A 6754-nucleotide genomic window follows, 5' to 3' on the forward strand; every position below is an offset into this window, starting at 1 on the left:
CCCCATTTACAAACCAGCCCTTGATCACGCCCCAGCTGCCACATACCCACACCGCCCGACTCAGGCCAGGGAACCGTCCAGCCTGTAGCTGACTCCCCTCCCTGCCAGGAGAGGTAGTCTGTCACCACCGTCTGTGTCCCCGGCCTGTGGACCACCTCAAACTTAAAAGGCTGCAGAGCCAGATACCAACAGGTGAGATGGGTGTTGGTATCCTTCATGCGGTGGAGCCACTGGAGTGGGGCATGATCTGAGCAGAGGGTGAAAGCATGTCCCAGCAGGTAATAACCGAGGGTGAGGACCACCCATTTGATGGCCAAGCACTCCTTCTCAATGGTGCTGTACTTCATCTCCCCCATGGAGAGTTTGTGGCTGATGTACAGCCTGGGGCACTCCTCTGCCTCCACCATTTGGGACAAAACAGCCCCCAGCCCTCTGTCTGATGTGTCTGTCTGCAAAACAAAAGGGAAAGAGAAGTCGGGAGTATAAAAGTGGCCCCCCACACAGTGCAGGTTTTATCTGCTTAAAGGCCTGTTGACATGATTCTGTCCACTGGACTGGATCTGGTGCTTCCTTTTTAGTGAGGTTAGTCAGAAGGCTGGTGATGTCCGAAAAATTAGGCATGAACCACCTATAATAGTCAGCCAGCCTCAGGAACTGCCTCACCCCTTTTTGGTCTTAGGTCTCGGGTAGGCCACAATCACTGCATTCTTATCAATTTGGGGACACACCTGCCCATGACCCAAGTGGAAGCCTAGATACCATACTTCCACCCGCCCTATTGCACACTTCTTTGGGTTTGCTGTGAGCCCCACGTGCCTCAGCGACCTCAGGATTGCCCTGAGATGTTGTAGATGCTGCTCCCAATCATTTACTATAAATTATTTATATCATCTAAGTAGGCCACCGCTTACACATTGTGTGGATGGAGAATTCAGTCCATGAGATGCTGAAATGGCGCTGGGGCCCTAAAGAACCTGAAAGGAAGGGTGACAAATTGGTGTAAACTGAATGAAGTGGAAAAGGCCATTTTTCCCGGGATAATGGTGTCAAGGGGAGATCTGCCAATATCCCTTTCTTAAATCTAGTGTTGAGTAAAAATGAGCTGTGCCTAACCAGTCGAGCAGTTCATCAATGTGAGGCATCAGGCATGTGTCAAATTTAGACACTGCATTGACTTTTTTTTCTATAGTTTACACAGAACCGGACCGACCCATCAATCTTGGGAACCAAGACCACGGGGCCGCTCCAGTGACTGTGCGACTCCTCAATTACCCCCATCTTCAGCACAGCCTGGAGTTCATCCCAAAGCACTTTTTTTTTTAATTTATTTATTTATTTTGTGCGTGTGTGTTCAGGGAGCTGAAATGGGTAGTTGCGCACCATCACCCCTGGAGAAGTCTCAATCTGGTGTGCTATGAGGTCAGTACACCCAGGGAGGGGAGAGAACACATCACAGAATTCCTCCTGCAACCGAATGACCTGTGCTCTCTGGGACGGTGAGAGGTAGTCTCCACAGGGAACCGGGCTGAATTGGGCCACACTTTTTAGACTTGCATCCAGTCCCAGCTCTGCCCTCTCCAGAGCTACCATCGCCAGAGCCACAGAAACCTCCTCTCTCCAAGGTTTCAGGAGATTGAGGTGGTAAATTTGACATATCGCCTCTATCTGGATGTTTGACCATATAGTTGATCTCCCCAATTTGTCATGTGACCTTAAAGGGCCCTTGCCACTTGGCAAGTAATTTTGAACTTGAAGTGGGCAGTAAAATGAGGACTTTATATCCTGGTGCAAATTCCCTTAGCTGTTTCCCTCTGTTATACAGGCGAGATTGATGTTCTTGAGCCTGTAGCAAATTCTCCTGGGTAATGTGACTCAGTGCATGGAGTTTTGCTGTCAGGTCAAGAACGTATTGAATCTCATTTTTGCTTTGAGAAGGTCTCTCCTTCCAATTTTCTCTAATGATGTCTAAGACACCACGGGACCTGCGCCCATACAGCAATTCAAATGGGAAAAACCCGTTGGAGGCTTTTGGGATCTCATTCACTGCAAATAACAGAGGGTCTAGCCACTTGTCCCAGTTTTTAGCATCTTCATGAACATATTTACGAATCATACTTTTAAGTGTTTGGTTAAATCGTTTGACCAGGCCGTCCATTTGCAGATGATAAACACTATAAATCAATTTAATCCCCAATAATTCATGCAGTTCACACAGTGTGTGACATAAAAGTAGAGCCTTGATCAGTCAGTATTTCTTTTGGAATCCTGACTCAGTAGATAATGCGGAAGACTGCCTTTGCAATACTCCGTGCTGAGATATTGCGGATTATAGTGGATTATGCACTGCTTCTGGATATCGCATTGCATAATCCACTATGACTAATAGAAAGCAATACCTATGTGCAGATTGATCTAATGGCCTGATGAGATCCATACCAATTCTTTCGAAGGGGATCTCAATTAATGGCAATGGGCGCAATGGCACTTTGTGTGGCCGCTGGATTTACCAGCAAACATTTGCAACATACCACACACCAACTGCAGACACTGGTGTGAATCCCTGCCCAATAAAAACAGGCCATGAGATGATTTAGTGTTTTGTCCTGCCCAAATGCCCAGCCATAGGATTATGATGAGCTGCATGGAATAAAAGTTCCCTATGGCTTTTTGAGACCAACAACTGTGTCATATTTTCTTTAGCTTGAGTGTCCTGCGCCACTCAGAGCTTATCCTTAATAATAAAAAGTATGGGAAGGAAAGCGCAATGTTAGCACCAGCACACCGGCTCAGGCCTCACCTCTGCACTGCTGGGGTGAGGAGCACTCACTTGTGGGGAAGACACAGAAACATAAGGGGAAGAGGGGGAAGGGGAACCACAGGCCTGGGGAGCTGGCTGTGGGGAGTTGGTCCTTGCTTCCGTGGTATGGGGAAGGGATGGGAGGGAGGGGAGGAACAAGAAGGGGGGATCAGAAAGAGAGAGCGAGAGGGAGAGAGGAGAAGAAGAAACCGGATCTCCGCCTGCCACTGGAACCACTGCCAGATGGTCCTTCGCCAACTCAATGGCCCAATCCAGCAACGCCAGGCGGTGGCACTGCACCCATTCCATTGTCCCCCTCTGTAGCAGAGCGATGAATTGCTCCAATGCCACTGCATTCATCACTCCCTCGACATCGCAGTCCTTTGTCCTCAACTACCACCAGCAGGTATCCCGCAGCTGCTGGCCATAGGCGAAGGGCTGGCCAACCTCCTTCTGCATCAGTGAATGGAAGCACTGCTGGTGTTGCTCTGGTGAATGGCTGACTTGCTAGAGAATTGCATGCTTCAGGTCCATGAACACCAGACAGTTCTCTGTGGCCAGTTGCTGAGCCATGAGCTGCGCTTCGCCAGTCAGGAGCAGTAACCGGCAGGCTGCTCACTGCTTGTCTGGCCACCCCCACGCTTCCACGGTTCACTTGAAGAACTCCATGAAAGCCTTCGGGTTGTCGTGCAGCCCCATTTTTGTGAGGGTAACATGGGGGAATCCCGTGGACTTCGGGGCTGGTGCACTTGCTGGGGTGATGTGGCACAGGAGTGCCTGGTGGTCTTCTTGCTGGGCCTGCAGCAGAGTGTCAAAGCACCACTCCTGCTCCATCCTCATCACAACCAGCACCTCGCCCTGGTTCTGTTGGGTGGTGGCAAGGGCATGGACCAGCTCTTTGAATTGGCAGGACTCCATGGCAATTGGTTCTTTTTCAGCGTCCTGGCTTTCGGCACCAGTGTAACACTTCCCTGCGTTTGGTGGATGCTGAATAACAGGCAGGCGGGATCAGGTTCACTTTCTGGTTTTATTGCAAACCACAACTTAAACAAAACAAAACACACATGCTTTACAGCAGATTCAAATAAACTCCTGTGTGCCACTGCATGGAAGTGATTTCAACCCGGGGAAGACCAACACCTCTCTTCCTTTTATCTTCTCCCCGTCACTGCACACAAACACACAGACACAGCACATTAATTCACCATAGGTGCTTCCACTTCACTACTCACCTTCCTTGGCTTTGCTCTCCATTCACAAACTGGCCCTTGACCACACCCCTGCTGCTACAGTCCCATTCAGTTTTCTCAAAACAGTCCTGAAGAGCAGAGATGGCTCCTTCTGGCCAGGTTTTTACCTGCTTTGGAACTGGTTTGGAGCATCTGACAAGCAAATTGTATGCTGGAATTAGCATAACAGAGATGTAGTCTGAGTAGCAGAGGTGGGGGCAGGGCTACGCTCAGTACATGCCGGGAATGTTTGTGTAAACGAGATCCAGTGTGTTCGCCACTCTCATTGCAAAGTCCACATACTAATGGAATTTAGGGAGCACTGATGTGAGATTCATATCGTTGAACTCTCCAGCCCCAGTCCATCTGTGTGTGCATTCTGCAGTTCGCTGATAGCACCATACAGTACACAGAGCGTTCCTTAGCATTAGCACCAGGGGGAATGTAAACTCCTATTATGAATACGGGAGTGAATTCCCATGGTAAATAAAATGGTTTACATCTAACAGTCACAAACTCCACTAGTGATGAGCAATAATTAGAGACTAGTCTATATTATCAGTACATAACAAACATGCTGCTCGTCTAGCCAAGCATTAGGTCTAATAAAATATATCATGTTCAAAGCCCACATCCCCACAGATATACATTTTAACATTCATTCATTGGCCATTTGGCATTTTTTTTTTTGTAGTATAGTAGAGCTCCTACGTATGACACACTTGTGTACCGGTATGTACCAGTAGACTGTACTGAGTAGTGCCACCATGCAACCTGTTAAAAGCTTTCCCATCTCGACCAAAGTTCTGTCCATATTTCGCCAACTTATGGACTTGTTGAATGTTAACTTGAGTATGCTTTGGCTAGATGTATCGTAGCTCTGGGATTTTTATAACTGAATGGTCTTGAGCCAGAAAAAATGTTAGGAGAAATAACAGGTGCACAGAGCTTTCATACTAACCTTATATAAAATGTTCTCCACACACATGGGAATGCTTTGTTGGCATCCAGTCTTCCCCATTCAATTGCAGCTTGCCATTTTTCTTGTCTTTCTGGGTTCGCCAGGAAGCAGTGAAAAGTTAAACCAGGCTTATCTCCATGTTTGTTATTTCTTCCAAAAGCACTACAAATCTCTGGCATTGTTCTTTTAGATGTAACTTCTACAAGTTTATCTGTAGATGTTTACTGAATTGCGCTTACAATCACTCGCGTACACTTGTGCTGCTACTGTGCTGGTCATTGTCAAACATAAAGCTTGCCTGGCAATATGGGCACATAAACAAATCCGCAGTTACGATGACATCATGTGAAAGGCCCCTATAAATTATAGTTTCTATTAAATCTGGCTGACTACCTTTTTTCAGTGCAGCTTTTCCAGACAAATGTAATTTCTGTAGTAAATTATTAATTTATACTGTGTACCTGTCAGATCTGAATGCTGTGGCGCATGCACCAGTGGGATTCTCAAGCACGCTCTGGACTGTGTGCGTGCTGAGCGGACTCTCACACATCCGCTGTTAATCATGCACACTTGCACAGGATTAAGGCGCATCAGTGCGCCTCTATAAAGACTGAGAAAATGCACACTCAGTGCAAAGTATTATGCTACGTTAGTGTGCATTACTGAGCTCTATTTTCCCGTGTTGATCTCCTGGTTTTCTGATTCCTGTTCCTTGTTTTTGTTTTGTATGTGCCTAGTATACACTGTTAGTGTCTCGCCCAACCTCTTGCTTATCTCCTCGTTAATGATTCTTGCCTGCTGAATTGGATTGTTTGCCTGTTATCTCTCTTTTCAATAAATATTAACTTCTGCACTTACATCTGTCTCCTACCTATCCCTGACAGAATACTTCGCCAAACAATGGATGTAGCAGAAGCGTTCCAGTACGCCATTTCTCGCCACTTCCGGGTTTCCGTATCTCAGCCCCTAGCCTGGTTTTTCCGGTGGCATATTGGAATATAAGTCCCAGTACCATACTACGGAATATATCATCCTAGTAGATTCAACCTACAGTGTAACCTTTTCTACACAGACCTCAAAGAACCCAAGCCAACAGAACCAATCTGGGTAAGCTTCATGATCACCTTAATTGCTGGATGATCATGCCGATGGGTGGATTATCTCATTAAAGTAGAGCACCCATGCCTTTGGAGCTCACAGACTTTTCTAGCCATGTTCCAATTTGTTTACCAGTCTCTTGAGAAGGAGGGCCCCCATAAAAATTTTTGGGAGGAGGCTATCACACTTGAGGCCGATGCAGCAGCAGAGGAGGCCATTGCTCCAGAGTCCCTCCTAGAGGCCGGCGTTTCAGACCCAATCCCACAGCTTGTTCCACAGTCTATCCCAGAGCCAGCACCAGAACCAGAGCTAGAGCCGGGGCCTGTATCAGAACCAGCACCTGAACCAGAACCAGAGCTTGAGCCAGAACCAGTGCAAGAGCCAGAGCCTGCATCAGAGCCAACATCTGAACCAGAGCTAGAACCAGAACCAATGCAAGAGCCAGAGCCTGCATCAGAGTCAGCCCCTGAACTAGTGCAAGAGTCAGAGCCAGCGCCTGAACCAGAGCACGAGTCTGAGCTAGAGCATGAGCCGGAACCAGAGCCAGTGCCTGAACCAGAGCACGAGCCAGAACCATAGCAAGAGCCAGCGCCAGTGTTAGTGCCAGAGTCAGAGCCAGTGCCAGTATCAGCTCCAGAGTCAGTGTCAGTGCTAGCTCCAGAGCCAGTA

The sequence above is a fragment of the Neoarius graeffei genome, chromosome 12 (genome assembly GCF_027579695.1).
Source record: "Neoarius graeffei isolate fNeoGra1 chromosome 12, fNeoGra1.pri, whole genome shotgun sequence".
Classification (NCBI taxonomy): domain Eukaryota; kingdom Metazoa; phylum Chordata; class Actinopteri; order Siluriformes; family Ariidae; genus Neoarius; species Neoarius graeffei.